This window comes from Hyperolius riggenbachi, chromosome 9, assembly GCF_040937935.1.
Source record: "Hyperolius riggenbachi isolate aHypRig1 chromosome 9, aHypRig1.pri, whole genome shotgun sequence".
Lineage (NCBI taxonomy): Eukaryota > Metazoa > Chordata > Amphibia > Anura > Hyperoliidae > Hyperolius > Hyperolius riggenbachi.
Window position 1 is genome coordinate 348,021 of NC_090654.1, and position 24,605 is coordinate 372,625.

Genomic DNA, 24,605 nt, shown 5'->3' on the forward strand with positions numbered 1-24,605 from the left:
GAAGCAGTGTTAGGCCAGAGCTTCAGCCACCAGGGGGCGCTCTATAGCTAGAAGCAGTGTTAGGCCAGAGCTTCAGCCACCAGGGTGTGCTCTATAGCCAGAAGCAGTGTTAGGCCAGAGCTGCAGCCACTAGGGGGCGCTCTATAGGCAGTAGCAGTGTTAGGCCAGAGCTGCAGCCACTAGGATGCGCTCTATAGGCAGTAGCAGTGTTAGGCCAGAGCTGCAGCCACTGGGGGGCGCTCTATAGCTAGAAGCAGTGTTAGGCCAGAGCTGCAGCCACTAGGGGCTCTATAGGCAGTAGCAGTGTTAGGCCAGAGCTGCAGCCACTAGGGGGTGCTCTATAGACAGTAGCAGTGTTCGGCCAGAGCTGCAGCCACTAGGGGGCGCTCTATAGGCAGTAGCAGTGTTAGGCCAGAGCTGCAGCCACTAGGGGGTGCTCTATAGGCAGTAGCAGTGTTAGGCCAGAGCTGCAGCCACTAGGGTGCGCTCTATAGGCAGTAGCAGTGTTAGGCCAGAGCTGCAGCCACTAGGGGGCGCACTATAGGCAGTAGCAGTGTTAGGCCAGAGCTGCAGCCACTAGGGTGCGCTCTATAGGCAGTAGCAGTGTTAGGCCAGAGCTGCAGCCACTAGGGTGCGCTCTATAGGCAGTAGCAGTGTTAGGCCAGAGCTGCAGCCACTAGGGTGCGCTCTATAGGCAGTAGCAGTGTTAGGCCAGAGCTGCAGCCACTAGGGTGCACTATAGGCAATAGCAGTGTTAGGCCAGAGCTGCAGCCACTAGGGGTGCTCTATAGGCAGTAGCAGTGTTAGGCCAGAGCTGCAGCCACTAGGGGGAGCTCTATAGGCAGTAGCAGTGTTAGGCCAGAGCTGCAGCCACTAGGGGGAGCTCTCTAGGCAGTAGTAGTGTTAGGCCAGAGCTGCAGCCACTAGGGGGCGCTCTATAGGCAGTAGCAGTGTTATGCCAGAACTGCAGCCACTAGGGGGAGCTCTCTAGGCAGTAGTAGTGTTAGGCCAGAGCTGCAGCCACTAGGGGGAGCTCTATAGGCAGTAGCAGTGTTAGGCCAGAGCTGCAGCCACTACGCGGCGCTCTATAGGCAGTAGCAGTGTTAGGCCAGAGCTGCAGCCACTAGGGGGCGCTCTATAGGCAGTAGCAGTGTTAGGCCAGAGCTGCAGCCACTAGGGGGTGCTCTATAGGCAGTAGCAGTGTTAGGCCAGAGCTGCAGCCACTAGGGTGTGCTCTATAGGCAGTAGCAGTGTTAGGCCAGAGCTGCAGCCACTAGGGGGCGCTATAGGCAGTAGCAGTGTTAGGCCAGAGCTGCAGCCACCAGGGGGCACTCTATAGGGAGTAGCAGTGTTAGGCCAGAGCTGCAGCCACTAGGGGGCGCTCTATAGGCAGTAGCAGTGTTAGGCCAGAGCTGCAGCCACTAGGGGGTGCTCTATAGGCAGTAGCAGTGTTAGGCCAGAGCTGCAGCCACCAGGGTGTGCTCTATAGCCAGAAGCAGTGTTAGGCCAGAGCTTCAGCCACCAGGGTGTGCTCTATAGCCAGAAGCAGTGTTAGGCCCCTAACTTCATTAGACATCCCTAGAGATGGTCAGAAATGTGGATTTCTGATTCCATTAAAATTTTGATTTCCGCCAATGCCAATTGCTGTTTTTGCAGATTTTGTTATGATTTTTGTTTTCCATTTTCGAGTAGTATTTTTTTGTCATTTTTTACATTCTCTAATTGGACAAATACTTTCCAGTTGACTCTGCATTCTCTGATTGTTCTGATGCTTCCAAGTTCTGTGACGGGGCAAAATTACTGAGTAATTGAAGTATTTACACAGAAATCTGATTTCTGTTTTCCAATTTCCTAGTTACGATCTAAAATGCAGAAATTTCATTTCTGCAAAATCCGAATAAGCACCCCTAAACATCCCCTTAGGACTGCTTTGTGGGATCACCAAATCATAGTCTCTCCAACTTCCTTCATATTAAAATATTCCACAATATAATGGAGTGTGAGTTGTCTGTTAGAATTGGGTAGCAAGAGAGAGTTATTATTAAGTTTCCATAGAGGCCATGGTGCCTTAGAGAAGAGCAAGTCTGGAGACATGCTGACAGGGGCCTGGTCCAACCATGGTATGGAGTAAGTTGTCATATTAGTGATCTTATGTAAAGTCCATTAGTGATAACCATTCATTTCTCATAGTCGTAACTTTACATCGTAATTTGCAATTATGATGCAAAATTGTAATGCAAAATTTAGGGAAAATGTGTAATCAATTTTGCATGTAAACATAATCTATCCGTAAATGTCTACGCAAAATGTTGCCTAATTTGGTGCAGATTCTGGTGGTTAATAGCAAAGCCCCGATACATGCTATCATGACCAGAATTGCTAACTCAAAAAGGACTGGTAGTTTTTGAGAAAACTGATTTTAAAAATGCAAAGGAACATTTTTTCTGAGTTTTAAAAACATTTTTCTTTGCATTTTTAAAATCTATTTTTTTTTCAAAAACTACAGTCTTTTTGGAAAATTATTTTTTTTGAGTTGTACCCACTTTTCTCCTTTAACATATGTAGCAATTTTGGTGTTAATTGCATGTATGGGGGCATTGCTATTTACTGCTAAAATCGGTACCAATTACGTATAAATTACACAAAAATGTACGCAAAATTAAATACGTATGTTTATACGAAATCACTTGAATTTTAAAAATCATTAGTTTGTATAGGCGTAATTATGAAAATTTACATGAAATTTTGCGTAACTGTAATTAGCGGATTACAATCATTACTAAAGTCCATCTGTTTGTCAGACAGACAGAAGAGGCCGGCTTCCTCTTGAGCGTTGAGCGTGAGTGTTCATGACCAAAAATTCTACAGGCACTTGTACTGACTTGAGGAAGTGAGCCAAGACCCTCAAGAAATGTGTTGTCTACCATGCATGAATAAACATCACTTTTTCCATTAAATAATGGTTTGTCCTTCTGAGAAGGTAAGAAACTACACTTCTCATACATACAACATCTAGTAGTATCATATCATCTATGGTGCCTTCACCAGTGTTTTTTTAGCATAGTCCATACTAGAGATGTCGCGAACCTCCGATTTTAGGTTCGCGAACCCTGTTCGCGAACCTCCGCGAAAGGTTCGGTTCGCGAAAAAGTTTGCGAACCGCAATAGACTTCAACGGGGAGGCGAACTTTGAAAATTTTAAAAAATTCTACCGGCTGGAAAAATTATAGAAAACATGTTTCAAGAGCTCTAATACCTGGAGGCACACCTGATTGAGTGAAATACACATCACTGCTGGAGGACCCTCCCTCCTCCAAGCAAGGTCCTTATACCATTTGACTCAGTTGTCTGCCTACACTAATTAGTTATGGGACAGCTGCTACACACTCTGCTAGATAGATTTTAATTAGCCTCTTGTAGGTCTCCTCCCACCTCCCCTTCTACCTATTCTCTCCTACCGGAGGGAGGAGGGTCTCATCTGCCAGGGAATTATCCTATTTCAAAAACCAGTATACATCATACCATGGCTGGGATTTGAACCTGGGTCTCACTGTGTGGTGGGCAAGCACACTAACCACTGTACCACTACAGTAGTAACTGAAGCTGGCCTGAAATTTACCATTTATGCTTAACGCAATAGAAACATTAGGTTGCTTAAAGGGAACCTTAACTGAGAGTGATATGGATGTTTCCTGTAAACAATACCAGTTGCCTGGCAGTCCAGCTGATCTTTGTGACTGCAATAGTGGCTGAATCACACCCTGAAACAAGCATGCAGCTAATCCAGTCTGACTTCAGTCAGAGCACCTGATCTGCATGCTTGTTCAAGGGCTATGGCTAAAAGTATTAGAGACACAGGATCAGCAGGCGATTCAGGCAACTGGTATTATTTTAAAAGGAAAAATCCATATCCTTCTCCGTTTAGGTTCCCTTTAAGGATTTGTAGCATAAAAGCCAACTCACATTGGCTGGGATTTGAACCTGGGTCTCACGGTGTGGTGGGCAAGCACACCAAACACTGTACCACTACAGTAGTAACTGAAGCTGGCCTTGACATTTAAAGAGGCTTCTGTATGAAGACTGAGAAGCAAGTTAAACTCACATTTCTGCAGTAATTATAAATGCACATAATTATTACACACAGATATTATTAATCTAAATATTAATGGTCAATACAGTCCTTTTAAAGAAAGGAATAGTTATTGTTAAACCCTATATAATAGAATCTATTACTCTGAAAAACATGTAAAAGCTGTATTCTACCCGTGAAAGATGAGACAGTAAGACATTCTCGTAGGATTGTTTTGGTTCTGGAAGAATTGTTGACATGTTTTTGGCTTGAAGGCCATTACAGCCAGCAAGAAAAGATAAAGATTTCCCAGCTAGAGAAGTCAAAATAGGAAAAGATAAAATAATAAAACAAGGGGTTTTCCCAATTAGTTAAAGATGATTCAATGATGACCCCTGCCGGTGGAAAAATATTACATTTATTTCTTCATCAGAAAGACAAAAATATAGACAATGATTTTATATTATCAGTAATTAATATTCAATTATATCTTATATTAATTGTTTTAAGAAGAATTATATACCGTATTTTTCGGACTATAAGACGCACTTTTTCTCCCCTAAAAGTGGGGAGAAAAAGTGACTGCGTCTTATAGTCCGAATGCTTGTTTGCTTGTGGTCCGCAGTGGGGTGGAAGCAGCAGCGTGAGCGACATTGTTTGTAAGCGGCATAGGAGAAGCCGCTGTAATTATACACAGTGCTCTCTGATCTATAATCCCCCCGAGCGTGCCCCACAGCAGCGATACACCCGGCATTGTTATTATCCGCAGGGTGCTTGCTTTGATCTATAATCCCCCCCCCCAGCGTGCCCCGCAGCGGCGCCATACACTGACTCTAGGCGGCATAGAAAAGCCGCTGTGATCATTAACAATGTTCTTTCAACTTGCCCGTTAGCCCGCAGCTCGAATCCAGCTGACAAATGATGAGACACTTCAGCCGCTATAGCGGCAGCCCCGTTAGCCCGCAGCTCGATCCCAGCTGACAAATTACGATACACTTCAGCCGCTATAGCGGCAGTCCTCAGAGGCTTCCGTACTTGCATTGTCATCACATGACCCGACGGGTCATGTGATGACGCAAGTAAACAATGCAAGTACGGAAGCCTCTGAGGTGAAGTGTATCGTAATTTGTCAGCTGGGATCGAGCTGCGGGCTAACGGGGCTGCCGCTATAGCGGCTGAAGTGTCTCATCATTTGTCAGCTGGAATCGAGCTGCAGGCTAACGGGCAAGTTGAAAGAACATTGTTAATGATCACAGTGGCTTTTCTATGCCGCCTAGAGTCAGTGTATGGCGCCGCTGCGGGGCACGCTGGGGGGGGGGGGGATTATAGATCAAAGCAAGTGCCCTGTGGATAATAACAATGCCGGGTGTATCGCTGCTGTGGGGCACGCTCGGAGGGATTATAGATCAAAGGAACAGCATTGTATATAATTACAGAAGCTGCTGGTTAAGAACACTGTGGATCTCATGGGTGCTGCTGATGTCGTCCTACTGTGCACTTCCTTAAGACTGCATGGACACCCTGACCAGACACAGCTACTGCCACCCAGGCGAGATCACGTTTGCTGTAATTGTATTGGTTAGTGTAGCTGGGAAGGGGAGGGGGGGGGGAGTGGGAGTTGTGTAGCTGGGGGGAGGGGGCATGCAGGGGTTAGTGAAGTGTAGTTTAGTGTAGCTTGTAATGGCAGCAGGGGTTAATGTAGCTTGGCAATGTGACAGACATCTTAGGGGGAGGAAAGGTCCATAGGACGCTCCTGGACCATGCATGCACCCAGGTTTAGTGTATTTTTTTTTCCCCAGTTTTTGCCCTTTAAACCTAGGTGCGTCTTATAGTCCGGAGCGTCTTATAGTCCGAAAAATACGGTAATAAGCTTTATATTTAAATAAATATATTAGAAGCCTTGTATGTTTCAATAAGCCTTAAAGAGACACTGAAGTGAGACTAAATCTCGCTTCAGCTCTCATACATAGCAGGGGCATGTGTGCCTCTGCTAAAACGCCGCTATCCCGTGGCTGAACGAGGGTCCCTGACCCCCCAACCCACCCTCCGCATACCTTGGTGGTAAATTTGGTCGCAGATTAGCCCTTCCTAGAGGCAGGGCTAACGGCTGCAGCCCTGCCTCACAGCGCGTCTATCAGACGCGCATCGCCGTCTCTCCCCCGCCCCTCTCAGTGAAGGAAGACTGAGAGGGGCGGGGGAGAGGCGGAGATACGCACTGACCACCGCACGCTCCCCCGCATTACGGAGGGGATTTGGGGGGACAGGGACCCCCGTTAAGCCGCGGGATAGCGGCGTTTTAGCAGGGGCACACATGCCCCTGCTAGCTATGAGGTCTGAAGCGAGATCTATTCTCGCTTCAGACTCTCTTTAAATTGCTGAAGGCTCTTACAGAACTGTGTGCAGTGTTATAGTGTCAAGTTGACCTGGGAAAGTACAGACACATTCCAAAAACTAATTAGCAGTGAACACTTTATCAGAAATGCGTCATGAATGATATTGTTTAGTCTCCATGTCTGGGTCAGCCAACAGATAAGATGGCTGTTGACGTCCATTTTTAATTAAGTGCGTCAGAAATGACCCTATATCAAATGTCAAGCACTCCAAATGACGTAAATTCCCACAAGATAAGGTAATTAAGAATTTATAAACAATAATATTGTGACTTAGGAAATCAAAACATGATAAAGCATTGACGCACGGAAGCTTTAGCCAATCAGAGCCTGGGATTCAGGGAAAGTCCAGATTAGGCAGCCATATTGCCTCCAACCCCTATAAAAGTAGGAGCTGAAAGCTCATAGTTTGCAGAAGCCCAACAATCTCCTGAGAAGACACATGAGGCAGAAGCTACCTTCCCACACGTGGTTCTAGATGCTGAAGAGATGACAGAGAAGGGGTAATATGCTTAATATTCTGGTGATTTACTTTATTAATTTTTCAGCATTAAGTTCTGTTAAGATGTTAGCAAGAAGTTTTTTTAGAATCTATTTTTATGCTATTTCTTTAAGAATATTACTACAAGTTTTACACAGCTACTAGATACACAGCTATTATATACACAGCTACTAGATACACAGCTACTAGATACACAGCTACTAGATACACAGCTACTAGATACACAGCTACTAGATACACAGCTACTAGATACACAGCTATTATATACACAGCTACTAGATACACAGCTACTAGATACACAGCTACTAGATACACAGCTACTAGATACACAGCTATTAGATACACAGCTACTAGATACACAGCTACTAGATACACAGCTACTAGATACACAGCTACTAGATACACAGCTATTATATACACAGCTATTATATACACAGCTACTAGATACACAGCTGTTATATACACAGCTACTAGATACACAGCTACTATATACACAGCTATTATATACACAGCTACTAGATACACAGCTACTAGATACACAGCTATTATATACACAGCTATTATATACACAGCTACTAGATACACAGCTACTAGATACACAGCTACTAGATACACAGCTATTATATACACAGCTACTAGATACACAGCTACTAGATACACAGCTATTATATACACAGCTACTAGATACACAGCTATTATATACACAGCTACTATATACACAGCTACTATATACACAGCTATTATATACACAGCTACTAGATACACAGCTATTGATACACAGCTACTAGATACACAGCTATTATATACACAGCTACTAGATACACAGCTACTAGATACACAGCTACTAGATACACAGCTATTATATACACAGCTATTATATACACAGCTACTAGATACACAGCTACTAGATACACAGCTACTAGATACACAGCTATTATATACACAGCTACTAGATACACAGCTACTAGATACACAGCTATTATATACACAGCTACTAGATACACAGCTATTATATACACAGCTACTATATACACAGCTACTATATACACAGCTATTATATACACAGCTACTAGATACACAGCTATTATATACACAGCTATTATATACACAGCTACTAGATACACAGCTACTAGATACACAGCTATTATATACACAGCTATTATATACACAGCTACTAGATACACAGCTACTAGATACACAGCTACTAGATACACAGCTATTATATACACAGCTACTAGATACACAGCTACTAGATACACAGCTATTATATACACAGCTACTAGATACACAGCTATTATATACACAGCTACTATATACACAGCTACTATATACACAGCTATTATATACACAGCTACTAGATACACAGCTATTGATACACAGCTACTAGATACACAGCTATTATATACACAGCTACTAGATACACAGCTACTAGATACACAGCTACTAGATACACAGCTACTAGATACACAGCTACTATATACACAGCTATTATATACACAGCTACTAGATACACAGCTATTATATACACAGCTACTAGATACACAGCTATTATATACACAGCTACTAGATACACAGCTACTAGATACACAGCTACTAGATACACAGCTACTAGATACACAGCTACTAGATACACAGCTATTATATACACAGCTACTAGATACACAGCTACTAGATACACAGCTACTAGATACACAGCTACTAGATACACATCTATTAGATACACAGCTACTAGATACACAGCTATTATATACACAGCTATTAGATACACAGCTATTATATACACAGCTATTATATACACAGCTACTAGATACACAGCTATTAGATACACAGCTACTAGATACACAGTTATTATATACACAGCTATTATATACACAGCTATTATATACACAGCTATTATATACACAGCTACTAGATACACAGCTACTAGATACACAGCTACTAGATACACAGCTATTAGATACACAGCTACTAGATACACAGTTATTATATACACAGCTACTATATACACAGCTATTATATACACAGCTACTAGATACACAGCTATTATATACACAGCTATTAGATACACAGCTACTAGATACACAGCTACTAGATACACAGCTACTAGATACACAGCTACTAGATACACAGCTATTATATACACAGCTACTAGATACACAGCTATTATATACACAGCTACTAGATACACAGCTACTAGATACACAGCTATTATATACACAGCTACTAGATACACAGCTACTAGATACACAGCTATTATATACACAGCTACTAGATACACAGCTACTAGATACACAGCTATTATATACACAGCTACTAGATACACAGCTATTAGATACACAGCTATTAGATACACAGCTATTATATACACAGCTACTAGATACACAGCTACTAGATACACAGCTACTAGATACACAGCTACTAGATACACAGCTACTAGATACACAGCTACTAGATACACAGCTACTAGATACACAGCTACTAGATACACAGCTATTATATACACAGCTACTATATACACAGCTACTAGATACACAGCTACTAGATACACAGCTACTAGATACACAGCTATTATATACACAGCTATTATATACACAGCTACTAGATACACAGCTACTAGATACACAGCTATTAGATACACAGCTATTATATACACAGCTACTAGATACACAGCTACTAGATACACAGCTACTAGATACACAGCTACTAGATACACAGCTACTAGATACACAGCTACTAGATACACAGCTATTATATACACAGCTATTATATACACAGCTATTATATACACAGCTATTATATACACAGCTATTAGATACACAGCTACTAGATACACAGCTACTAGATACACAGCTACTAGATACACAGCTACTAGATACACAGCTACTAGATACACAGCTACTAGATACACAGCTATTATATACACAGCTACTAGATACACAGCTACTAGATACACAGCTACTAGATACACAGCTACTAGATACACAGCTATTAGATACACAGCTACTAGATACACAGCTACTAGATACACAGCTACTAGATACACAGCTACTAGATACACAGCTATTATATACACAGCTATTATATACACAGCTACTAGATACACAGCTGTTATATACACAGCTACTAGATACACAGCTACTATATACACAGCTATTATATACACAGCTACTAGATACACAGCTACTAGATACACAGCTATTATATACACAGCTATTATATACACAGCTACTAGATACACAGCTACTAGATACACAGCTACTAGATACACAGCTATTATATACACAGCTACTAGATACACAGCTACTAGATACACAGCTATTATATACACAGCTACTAGATACACAGCTATTATATACACAGCTACTATATACACAGCTACTATATACACAGCTATTATATACACAGCTACTAGATACACAGCTATTGATACACAGCTACTAGATACACAGCTATTATATACACAGCTACTAGATACACAGCTACTAGATACACAGCTACTAGATACACAGCTATTATATACACAGCTATTATATACACAGCTACTAGATACACAGCTACTAGATACACAGCTACTAGATACACAGCTATTATATACACAGCTACTAGATACACAGCTACTAGATACACAGCTATTATATACACAGCTACTAGATACACAGCTATTATATACACAGCTACTATATACACAGCTACTATATACACAGCTATTATATACACAGCTACTAGATACACAGCTATTATATACACAGCTATTATATACACAGCTACTAGATACACAGCTACTAGATACACAGCTATTATATACACAGCTATTATATACACAGCTACTAGATACACAGCTACTAGATACACAGCTACTAGATACACAGCTATTATATACACAGCTACTAGATACACAGCTACTAGATACACAGCTATTATATACACAGCTACTAGATACACAGCTATTATATACACAGCTACTATATACACAGCTACTATATACACAGCTATTATATACACAGCTACTAGATACACAGCTATTGATACACAGCTACTAGATACACAGCTATTATATACACAGCTACTAGATACACAGCTACTAGATACACAGCTACTAGATACACAGCTACTAGATACACAGCTACTATATACACAGCTATTATATACACAGCTACTAGATACACAGCTATTATATACACAGCTACTAGATACACAGCTATTATATACACAGCTACTAGATACACAGCTACTAGATACACAGCTACTAGATACACAGCTACTAGATACACAGCTACTAGATACACAGCTATTATATACACAGCTACTAGATACACAGCTACTAGATACACAGCTACTAGATACACAGCTACTAGATACACAGCTATTAGATACACAGCTACTAGATACACAGCTATTATATACACAGCTATTAGATACACAGCTATTATATACACAGCTATTATATACACAGCTACTAGATACACAGCTATTAGATACACAGCTACTAGATACACAGTTATTATATACACAGCTATTATATACACAGCTATTATATACACAGCTATTATATACACAGCTACTAGATACACAGCTACTAGATACACAGCTACTAGATACACAGCTATTAGATACACAGCTACTAGATACACAGTTATTATATACACAGCTACTATATACACAGCTATTATATACACAGCTACTAGATACACAGCTATTATATACACAGCTATTAGATACACAGCTACTAGATACACAGCTACTAGATACACAGCTACTAGATACACAGCTACTAGATACACAGCTATTATATACACAGCTACTAGATACACAGCTATTATATACACAGCTACTAGATACACAGCTACTAGATACACAGCTATTATATACACAGCTACTAGATACACAGCTACTAGATACACAGCTATTATATACACAGCTACTAGATACACAGCTACTAGATACACAGCTATTATATACACAGCTACTAGATACACAGCTACTAGATACACAGCTATTATATACACAGCTATTAGATACACAGCTACTAGATACACAGCTATTATATACACAGCTACTAGATACACAGCTACTAGATACACAGCTATTATATACACAGCTACTAGATACACAGCTACTAGATACACAGCTACTAGATACACAGCTATTAGATACACAGCTATTATATACACAGCTACTAGATACACAGCTACTAGATACACAGCTATTAGATACACAGCTATTAGATACACAGCTACTAGATACACAGCTACTAGATACACAGCTACTAGATACACAGCTACTAGATACACAGCTACTAGATACACAGCTATTATATACACAGCTACTATATACACAGCTACTAGATACACAGCTACTAGATACACAGCTACTAGATACACAGCTATTATATACACAGCTATTATATACACAGCTACTAGATACACAGCTACTAGATACACAGCTATTAGATACACAGCTATTATATACACAGCTACTAGATACACAGCTACTAGATACACAGCTACTAGATACACAGCTACTAGATACACAGCTACTAGATACACAGCTACTAGATACACAGCTATTATATACACAGCTATTATATACACAGCTATTATATACACAGCTATTATATACACAGCTATTATATACACAGCTACTAGATACACAGCTACTAGATACACAGCTACTAGATACACAGCTATTATATACACAGCTATTATATACACAGCTATTATATACACAGCTACTAGATACACAGCTATTATATACACAGCTACTAGATACACAGCTACTAGATACACAGCTATTATATACACAGCTATTATATACACAGCTACTAGATACACAGCTATTATATACACAGCTATTATATACACAGCTACTAGATACACAGCTATTATATACACAGCTATTATATACACAGCTATTATATACACAGCTACTAGATACACAGCTACTAGATACACAGCTACTAGATACACAGCTACTATATACACAGCTACTAGATACACAGCTACTAGATACACAGCTACTAGATACACAGTTATTATATACACAGCTATTATATACACAGCTACTAGATACACAGCTACTAGATACACAGCTATTATATACACAGCTATTATATACACAGCTACTAGATACACAGCTATTATATACACAGCTATTATATACACAGCTATTATATACACAGCTACTAGATACACAGCTATTATATACACAGCTATTATATACACAGCTACTAGATACACAGCTACTAGATACACAGCTACTAGATACACAGCTATTATATACACAGCTATTATATACACAGCTACTAGATACACAGCTACTAGATACACAGCTACTAGATACACAGCTATTAGATGCACAGCTATTATATACACAGCTATTATATACACAGCTACTAGATACACAGCTACTAGATACACAGCTACTAGATACACAGCTATTATATACACAGTTATTATATACACAGCTATTATATACACAGCTACTAGATACACAGCTACTAGATACACAGCTACTAGATACACAGCTATTATATACACAGCTACTAGATACACAGCTACTATATACACAGTTATTATATACACAGCTATTATATACACAGCTACTAGATACACAGCTACTAGATACACAGCTACTAGATACACAGCTATTATATACACAGTTATTATATACACAGCTATTATATACACAGCTACTAGATACACAGCTACTAGATACACAGCTATTATATACACAGTTATTATATACACAGCTATTATATACACAGCTACTAGATACACAGCTACTAGATACACAGCTACTAGATACACAGCTACTAGATACACAGCTACTAGATACACAGCTATTATATACACAGCTATTATATACACAGCTATTATATACACAGCTATTATATACACAGCTACTAGATACACAGCTACTAGATACACAGCTATTATATACACAGCTATTATATACACAGCTATTATATACACAGCTACTAGATACACAGCTATTATATACACAGCTACTAGATACACAGCTATTATATACACAGCTACTAGATACACAGCTATTATATACACAGCTACTATATACACAGCTACTAGATACACAGCTATTATATACACAGCTATTATATACACAGCTACTAGATACACAGCTACTAGATACACAGCTACTAGATACACAGCTATTATATACACAGTTATTATATACACAGCTATTATATACACAGCTACTAGATACACAGCTACTAGATACACAGCTACTAGATACACAGCTACTAGATACACAGCTACTAGATACACAGCTATTATATACACAGCTATTATATACACAGCTACTAGATACACAGCTACTAGATACACAGCTACTAGATACACAGCTACTAGATACACAGCTACTAGATACACAGCTACTAGATACACAGCTATTATATACACAGCTACTATATACACAGCTATTATATACACAGCTACTAGATACACAGCTATTGATACAGATGAGACTACTATTGATCTTCTTCTACATAACACAACTGTTATATTCCTTTTTAATGTACTTAGAAGATTGATGATCGCTTGGCTATAAAGCCTTAATAAGATGGAAAACTGTTATAAGGAAACACTACTTGGAACTGTTCATATTTTGTATATATGCTGTATGATAATCAAATACAATTTTTATATAAAATCATACACTGAGTGCTCTGATTCATTTCAAGGTATACCGTCAATCTATAATTACTGTTATAGAGGGTTCAGACCTCGCTATGCCGGATGTATATGATAGCAACGCTTTAAAGGCTGGTCCTTTACTGAGTTAGCAATCATGAAAAAGGCAAGAACCGCACAGGTTTTTGACACTCTGACTGAAGTCAGACTGGATTAGCTGCATGCTTGTTTCAGGGTGTGATTCAGCCACTATTGCAGTCACAAAGATCAGCTGGACTGCCAGGCAACTGGTATAGGAAACATCCATATCACTCTCAGTTAAGGTTCCCTTTAAGCAACCTAATGTTTCTATTCCATTGAGCATAAATGGTAAATTTCAGGCCAGCTTCAGTTACTACTGTAGTGTTACTGTGGTTAGTGTGCTTGCCCACCACACAGTGAGATCTGGGCTCAATTCCCAGCCATGGTATGATGTATACTCTTTGTTGAAATAGGATAATTCCCTGGCAGATGAGACCCTCCTCCCTCCGGTAGGAGGAAATAGGTAGAAGGGTAGAAGGGAGGAGGGAGGTAGTGTTGGGCGAACAGTGTTCGGCACTGTTCGGGTTCTGCAGAACATCACCCTGTTCGGGTGATGTTCGAGTTCGACCGAACACCTGATGGTGTTCGGCCAAACCGTTCGGCCATATGGCCGAACTAAGAGCGCATGGCCGAACGTTCGGGGACCTAACCGATCCACGTCATTTCTCTGCCATTTGTCTGTGGGTTTAGCTTTGGGTAGGCAGGCAGGGTAGTTCTCTCTCCAGCCAGGCTAGCCAGGGTCCCCCCAGTCATTGTGTCGCTGCTGGGAACAGTAGTACACCGCTCACCCACACTGTATAGCATTGTGTTTACTGCCACTCTGTGTCTCTGCTGGGAACAGTAGTACACCGCTCACCCGCCACTGTATAGCATTGTGCTCTGTGTCGCTGCTGGGAACAGTAGTACACCGCTCACCCACCACTGTATAGCATTGTGCTCTGTGTCGCTGCTGGGAATAGTAGTACACCGCTCACCCACCACTGTATAGCATTGTGCTCTGTGTCGCTGCTGGGAACAGTAGTACACCGCTCACCCACCACTGTATAGCATTGTGCTCTGTGTCGCTGCTGGGAACAGTAGTACACCGCTCACCCACCACTGTATAGCATTGTGCCCTGTGTCGCTGCTGGGAATAGTAGTAAACCGCTCACCCACCACTGTATAGCATTGTGCTCTGTGTCGCTGCTGGGAACAGTAGTACACCGCTCACCCACCACTGTATAGCATTGTGCTCTGTGTCGCTGCTGGGAATAGTAGTACACCGCTCACCCACCACTGTATAGCATTGTGCTCTGTGTCGCTGCTGGGAATAGTAGTACACCGCTCACCCACCACTGTATAGCATTGTGCTCTGTGTCGCTGCTGGGAACAGTAGTACACCGCTCACCCACCACTGTATAGCATTGTGCTTTGTGTCGCTGCTGGGAACAGTAGTACACCGCTCACCCACCACTGTATAGCATTGTGCTCTGTGTCGCTGCTGGGAATAGTAGTACACCGCTCACCCACCACTGTATAGCATTGTGCTCTGTGTCACTGCTGGGAACAGTAGTACACCACTCACCCACCACTGTATAGCATTGTGCTGTGTCGCTGCTGGGAATAGTAGTACACCGCTCACCCACCACTGTATAGCATTGTGCTCTGTGTCACTGCTGGGAACAGTAGTACACCACTCACCCACCACTGTATAGCATTGTGCTGTGTCGCTGCTGGGAATAGTAGTACACCGCTCACCCACCACTGTATAGCATTGTGCTCTGTGTCGCTGCTGGGAACAGTAGTACACCGCTCACCCACCACTGTATAGCATTGTGCTCTGTGTCGCTGCTGGGAATAGTAGTACACCGCTCACCCACCACTGTATAGCATTGTGCTCTGTGTCGCTGCTGGGAACAGTAGTACACCGCTCACCCACCACTGTATAGCATTGTGCTCTGTGTCGCTGCTGGGAATAGTAGTACACCGCTCACCCACCACTGTATAGCATTGTGCTCTGTGTCGCTGCTGGGAACAGTAGTACACCGCTCACCCACACTATATAGCATTGTGCTCTGTGTCGCTGCTGGGAATAGTAGTACACCGCTCACCCAGCACTGTATAGCATTGTGCTCTGTGTCGCTGCTGGGAATAGTAGTACACCGCTCACCCACCACTGTATAGCATTGTGCTCTGTGTCGCTGCTGGGAATAGTAGTACACCGCTCACCCACCACTGTATAGCATTGTGCTCTGTGTCGCTGCTGGGAATAGTAGTATACCGCTCACCCACCACTGTATAGCATTGTGCTCTGTGTCGCTGCTGGGAACAGTAGTACACCGCTCACCCACCACTGTATAGCATTGTGCTTTGTGTCGCTGCTGGGAACAGTAGTACACCGCTCACCCACCACTGTATAGCATTGTGCTCTGTGTCACTGCTGGGAATAGTAGTACACTGCTCACCCACCACTGTATAGCATTGTGCTCTGTGTCACTGCTGGGAACAGTAGTACACCGCTCACCCACCACTGTATAGCATTGTGCTCTGTGTCGCTGCTGGGAATAGTAGTACACCGCTCACCCACCACTGTATAGCATTGTGCTCTGTGTCGCTGCTGGGAACAGTAGTACACCGCTCACCCACCACTGTATAGCATTGTGCTCTGTGTCGCTGCTGGGAATAGTAGTACACCGCTCACCCACCACTATATAGCATTTCTGTACTGCCACTGTACTGCTGCCAGTCAGCGTGTACTTTAAGGATAAGTGAAATGAAGAAGAAATCCTGTGAAAGAGGGAGGGGCAAGGGAAGAGGTGTTTCCCCTGACGGTTCACGTACAGGCCACAGGGGAGCACCGAAGAAGACCCACTCAATACCGCCCATGTTGTCCAGGAAATCAACCCTTACAAATCCAAAAGAACAGGACCAGATAATTAATTGGATGACCTCTCAAGCGTCCAGCAGTGGGTTAAGCAGCACCAGCACATCACACACGAGGTCCGAGTCCTCAGCCAGTTTACAAGGAGCCAGTGGGCACAAAGCTGACACAACCGGCAGCGACACCACGCACACAACTGCCAAATAACCAGTCCGAAGAATTTCCTCAGGAGACAATGGGGTATTCACAGGAGCTATTCCCAGCACAACAAACTTCCACCTTTCAAAGGTCAATGGAACAGCCAGAAATGTTGTGCCCGGATTCACAACCATTTACTGTGGAAAATGCACCGCGCACTGAAATGCAAGGGGAGTCCGAGGACTTTGAAACCCAAATCCCAGAGCAAGTTGGGCAGGAGGGGTTTCAATTGCAGGAGGTCGGCCGAGAAGATCTGGAAGACGACATTGGAGTGAGCTGCGCAGAGGTTGTTCTGGGGAGCTCTACTCCACGGCGGCGGCCCCCCACAATGACATATGACGAGTTTCAGGAGATGGAAGAGGAGGGTATGGACAATGTTGACAGAGACCCAGATTTTGTATGTAAAGGAGAACATCGCTGTCGTAGCAGCACAGATGAGTCTGTTGAAGAACCCACTGCTGCACGAGTTCGCCTTGTGCCACAAGGTAGGCGGCGCGAAATTTCAGGCACCACAAGCGTGGAAGTTCAAGTGAGACACAAAAGAGGCGCAAACAGAAATCGCCAGCAAGGCAGCTGCTCCAAAGTCTGGCCTTTCTTTGAAGACTGCAGTGAGGATGGTACCATGGTGATTTGCAAGGTGTGCAAGACCCGCCTGAGCAGGGGGGAAAATATTAACAACCTCTCCACCACCAGCATGACCCGCCACATGGTATCCAAACATCCCACTCTGTGGGCAAACGCGGCAGGACAGGGTACCAGCAACACTGCCTCCCTTGGGGTCACCAGACTCCCCACCAGACCCTCCTCAGCAGCAGCAGTAGCCCAGCCATTGCGTGGTTCACAACAACATTCACAAACATCAGACGACGCTGACACTGTCACTTTCCGGAATAGTGCTCTTGAGGTCTCCCAGTCTTCATCAAACACAACAACCAACAGCCCTTCGGTGTGCAGCCCTACGGTTCAGTTGTCTGTCTCGGAGATGTTTGAGCGCAAGAGGAAATTGCCAGCAAGTGACCCCCGGGCCGTGGCACTAACAGCCAGCATAGCCAAGCTTCTGGCCTGCGAAATGCTGCAATATCGAGTGGTGGAGACAAACAGCTTCAAGGGCATGATGTCAGTGGCCATCCCACGTTACGTGGTTCCCAGCCACTACCACTTTGCCCGCTCTGCAGTGCCTGAGTTGCATGAGCACGTGGTCAGCAAAATAACCCGAAGCTTGAAGAATGCTGTTGCCTGCAAGGTTCACCTCACCACTGACACCTGGACGAGTGCGTTCGGCCAGGGTCGATACATCTCCCTTACCGCGCACTGGGTGAACCTTGTGGAGCCTGGCAGCGATTCCTCACCTGCTACGGCGCGGGTGTTGCCCACGCCGCAAACAGCTGCACCGCCGTCCCTCCCACTGGATAACAACAGCAGCACCTACCTCTCTGACTCCTTCTCCTCCAACGCATCTCAAAGCTGTACCTCATCCGGAAACGCTAACCCAGCAGTAGGATCGTGGAAGCAGTGCAGCACAGCTGTTGGCATGCGTCAGCAAGCGTTGCTGAAGCTGATCTGCCTTGGGGATAAGCAGCACACAGGGGAGGACATTTGCAGGGGAATAAAGGAACAGACGGATTTGTGGCTGGCACCGCTGGACCTGAAACCGAGCATGGTTGTGTGTGATAATGGGAGTAATCTCATTCGCGCTTTAAGGTTGGCTAAGCTGACACACATCCCTTGCCTGGCGCACGTGATGAACCTAGTAGTTCAGCAGTTCCTGAGGACATACCCAGGCGTGCCCGATCTGCTGTTGAAGGTGCGAAGAGTGGCCAAAAATTGTAGAAATTCCAGTACTGCTTCGGGGGCACTCGCCAAGATGCAGGAGCGCTTCAATCTCCCCCACCATCGCTTGCTGTGTGATGACCCTACACGCTGGAATTCTACGCTGCACATGCTAGCCCGCTTTTGCGAGCAGAAGAGTGCAGTGGTCCAGTACATGACGGCGCAGTACCGAGGTGCATCCGGACAGCTGCCAAGCTTCTGTGGATCCGATTGGGCCAACATGTTGGACCTCTGCCAAGTCCTCCAAAATTTTGAGCAATCCACGTTGCTTGTGAGCAGTGACAACTCTTCAGTCTGCATTACCATACCACTGCTGTGTTTACTGAAGAAGTCAATGTTGAAAATCAAGGAAACAGCTGTCATGATGCAACTGGGGGAATCTGAAGGAGAAAACGATCAGCGTGATGATACCAACATCAGGCCATCCGCCTCAGGAAACGCTGGCCCCAGCAGCTATGACGAAGAAGAGGAGGAGGAACAGCTGGAGTTGGAGCAGGAATTTCATGCCACCATTGACGAGGGCCAGAGCGGTGCACGTTGGACTTCCACAATTCAGCGCGAATGGTCAGCAGAAGCAGACCAGGAAGAAGGTGACGACTATGATGCATCACAACTATCACAACGCTCACAAGAGGATGATGAGGATTCTGGCAGGACTCTGGCACACATGGCTCAATTCATGCTAGACTGCATTGAACGCGACCCACGCATTGTGCGCATTCTGGACAACACCAATTACTGGGTTTATACCCTTCTGGATCCACGGTACAAACACAATGTTCCAAAACTGCTTGAAGAAAGAGTCAGACAGGTTAAAATGGAAGAATACCAGCAGGCCCTTGTGGAGACTTTAGAGAGGAGATTGACATTCTCCCCCTCCTCTAGCCAGTTGTACGCCGACAGACTGACTTCCGCAAACCCAGGACGACCAGGAGGGCAGCAAACAACACAAGCCGCAGCTAGTGCCCAAAAGGGAATGGTATCGGCAGTGTCCTTGGAGTGGGAAAATTTTCTGACACCCATGCAGCAGCCCACAGAACAGCAAGCGTGCAGATCCACCTCCAACACCGATCGCCTGGAGAAGATGGTCAAGGACTACATGTCAGATGGCGTAGCTGTGTTGAACAATCCATCTGCACCCTTCAACTATTGGGTATCGAAGCTAGACACCTGGCACGAACTAGCAATGTACGCAATAGAGGTGCTGGCTTGCCCGGCAGCCAGCGTTATGTCGGAACGCTGTTTCAGTGCTGCCGGAGGCATCGTCACAGACCGGCGTATCCACCTCTCCACAGAAAATGCAGACCGTCTGACTCAAATTAAAATGAATCAATCCTGGATTGGAAACGACTACGCAACACTCCCGGACCCCAACCAAGTAACATGAACAATGAACATCTGTGATGGGTTAGCGTTTCCGGTCCCTGTTTATTGAACCTCTCATCTGTATTACATTTATGACTGCATGGCGACAAAATGCATTGCTATCCACACGCTTCTTGTCCTCATGCAAGGCCTGGGTTGCGCCTGAAAGCGTGGCCTTCTCCTCCTGCGCCTCCTCCTGTTCCATCACGTGTGCTGCTGCTGGGTTAGCGTTGCCGGTCCCTTTTTACGGGAACCTCTTATCTGTATTACATTTATGACTGCATGGCGACAAAAAGCATGTTACCTGTGCAAAGAAAAATGACATTTTCCGCATTTAAAAGACATTTTTTCCTTTGAAACTTTACAATCAATTTTCTGAAAAACTATAAGCTATTTTTCAAATATTTTTTTTCCTCTTGTACCCACTCCCAAGGTGCACATACCCTGCAAATTTGGGGTATGTAGCATGTAAGGAAGCTTTACAAAGCACGAAAGTTCGGGTCCCCATTGACTTCCATTATGTTCGGAGTTCGGCGCGAACACCCGAACATCGCGGCCATGTTCGGCGAACGTTCGCGAACCCGAACATCCAGGTGTTCGCCCAACACTAGAGGGAGGTGGGAGGTGGGAGGAGGCCCACAAGAGGCTAATTAAAATCTCTGTAGCAGATGTCCCATAACTAATTAGTGTAGGCAGACAACTGAGTCAACTGGTATAAGGACCTTGCTTGAAGGAGGGAGGGTGGGAGGGCTTACAGCAGTGAGACCAGTGTGTTTGGCAATAATGTGTCTGTTGACAGTGATTTGGAGGGTCAAAGTTTTGCTCAATAGAGCATTATGGGGCGAATCGAACTTCCGCAAAAGTTCGCCTGATGCAGGCGAACGCGAACCCCCAAAGTTCGCCTGGAACCGTTCGCAGGTGAACCGTTCGCAACATCTCTAGTCCATACCCCATAGGGGTTTTCATAGTCATGACGACCTTTAGTTCTCACAACTAATCCAGGAGAGTGACCGACCAGCATCTGTGCCTACAGACCTGGGACACTGTGGAGTGGGGACGGTTATATTCCCGCAGGCTCAGGCGGTGGTTGCAAGTTTTGCATCCCACCCTTTATAAAATACTTATACATGTTTGCTTACATCCCTTTGTCTAACAATACTGCACCATTGGGCTTCTCGTCTCTGGTCTCGCTCATTCACAGACTTGGAGGTTACGGGTAACCATCAAGGATAAAAACTTTTTCTACTGTACTACCCAGTGCTGGGCCGAAATTACGCATGAGCGTAATTACGCATCGTAATTCAATGTAAATTTACGCGTAAGCGTTACGCGTAACTTACGGTCTTACGCGTAATTATTTACGCGTAAGACCGTAAGTAGTATCGTAATTACACTGTCTACCGTAATTGCTAGGCATGCGTAATTTTACGAACACTTACGCGTAATTTTACGCGTAATTACTAACGTAAAATCTCCCATTTTCTAAGAGTAGCCAATCAGTCAACATCCTAAGCAACCAATAGTATCTTCTCCCGCCCTTCAGTATATGCGTACGTTTTGACGCATACGAATGATATGTACGCAATAACTGTCACATTGACGGCTATTGCGTACATATCGTCCGCATGCGTCAAAAAATACGCATTAATGGGTATTACGGCACTACGCGTAACATCGTAGTGTAAGCGCCTTCATTACGGTATCCTTACGCGTAATTGCGTAAGTTTACGCGTAATTACGGTGATGTACCGTAGATAATTTCCTACGCCGTAACCGTAATTGCGTAATGCGTAATAGCGTAAAATTACGCGTAATGATCCGTAACCGTAGATTTTTCCATTACGAGCAGCACTGGTACTACCTCCAGTGAGTTAGCTGAGTGGACCCAAATATTAAGGTGTGTTCTGAAACCAGCCTCAAGATGTTAACATCGCCATTGTTTTGTATAGCCAGAATTAAAAGAAGAGAGATAAAGGACAGCCTTGTCTCTTTCTTTAGTAATAGAGAATTTCCGGGTCACATTACCTGATTGACTTGAGCATCACCCTTTCATCAGATCGGCAAACTGTCCGATTGGGCAGATTAGGCTATTCGAGGGGCTAGAGTGCCACTAGAGTTCAGAATGGGTGGATTAAGCTATCCGAGGGGCTAGAGTGCCTCTAGTGTTCAGAACGGGCGGATGAAGCTATCCAAGGAGCTAGAGTGCCTCTAGAGTTCATAATGGGCGGATTAAGCTATCCAAGGGGCTAGAGTGAGAGGTGGGCCGAACGGTTTGCCGGCGAACGGTTTCAGGCGAACCTCGGGTGTTTGAACTTTCCCGGAAGTTCGATTCGCCCCATAATGCTCTATGAGGGTCAACTTTGACCCTCTGAATCACAGTCAGCAGGCGCATTGTAGCCAATCTGGCTATACTAAGCCCTGGAGCCCCACCCCCCTTATATAAGGCAGGCTCCGGCGGCCATTAGCCTCACTCCTGTGCCTGCTAGAGACAGACTAGGGACACTGCTGCAGATTTGTTCTCCTAGGGACAGATTAGTCAGGCTCTTGCCTTCTTAGCTTGCTCCTAGCTGAATCTTATTGCTATAATAGCGCCCCAGAAAAGCTCTTTTCAGAGCTCATCCTGCTCATGTGATTTTTTTTTTCTGTGTTTGAAACTGACACTTGTGTTGTTTAGACAGCATTGCTAATTCATACTGTGTGTCCCACTGCCAGCAGCAGCACATTCAGTGACTACCTGTGTGTGTGACAGGGAGCTGCACATTGTACTACCCACCCAGTACTGCATTTACCTACTACTAGTACCTGTTGTGTTTAGTTAACCCACCTCATCACTGCATACACCTACGTTTGTGTTGAGTGAACCCACCTCGCTGCACATAACTACCTTTTGTGTTGAGTGAACTTGCCTCACTGCATATAACTCCCTTTTAAGTTGAGTGAACTCACCTCACTGCAGATCTACCTTTTCTGTTGAGTGAACTCACCTCACTGCATATAACTACCTTTGTGTTGAGTGAACTCAGCTGACTGCATCTAACTACATGTTGTGTTCAGTGAACTCACCTCACTGCATATATAACTACCTTTGTGTTCAGTGAACTCACCTCACTGCACATAGCTACCGTTTGTGTTCAGTGAACTCACCTCACTGCATATATAACTACCTTTGGGTTCAGTGAACTCACCTCACTGCATATAACTACCTTTGTGTTAAGTGAACTCAGCTGACTGCATCTAACTACCTGTTGTGTTCAGTGAATTCACCTCACTGCATATATAACTACCTTTGTGTTCAGTGAACTCACCTCACTGCACATAGCTACCTTTTGTGTTCAGTGAACTCACCTCACTGCATATATAACTACCTTTGGATTGAGTGAACTCACCTCACTGCACATAGCTACATTTTGTGTTCAGTGAACTCACCTCACTGCATATATAACTACCTTTGGGTTGAGTGAACTCACCTCACTGCATATAACTACCTTTTGTGTTCAGTGAACTCAGCTGATTGCATATATAACTACCTTTGTGTTGAGTGAACTCAGCTGACTACATCTAACTACCTGTTGTGTTCAGTGAACTCACCTCACTGGAGTTGTCTGAGGAAAGCGAAGCTGGGCAGGAGGATTATGATGACGATTATACGGATGTCACG

General features: G+C 43.9%; 1 protein-coding gene across 2 annotated transcripts in view; it reads right to left on the reverse strand.

The window, feature by feature from the left end:
• DDR2 (discoidin domain receptor tyrosine kinase 2) overlaps positions 1–24,605 on the reverse strand; it is a 549,319-nt gene that overhangs the window by 134,773 nt on the left and 389,941 nt on the right. The window lies entirely within an intron of this gene.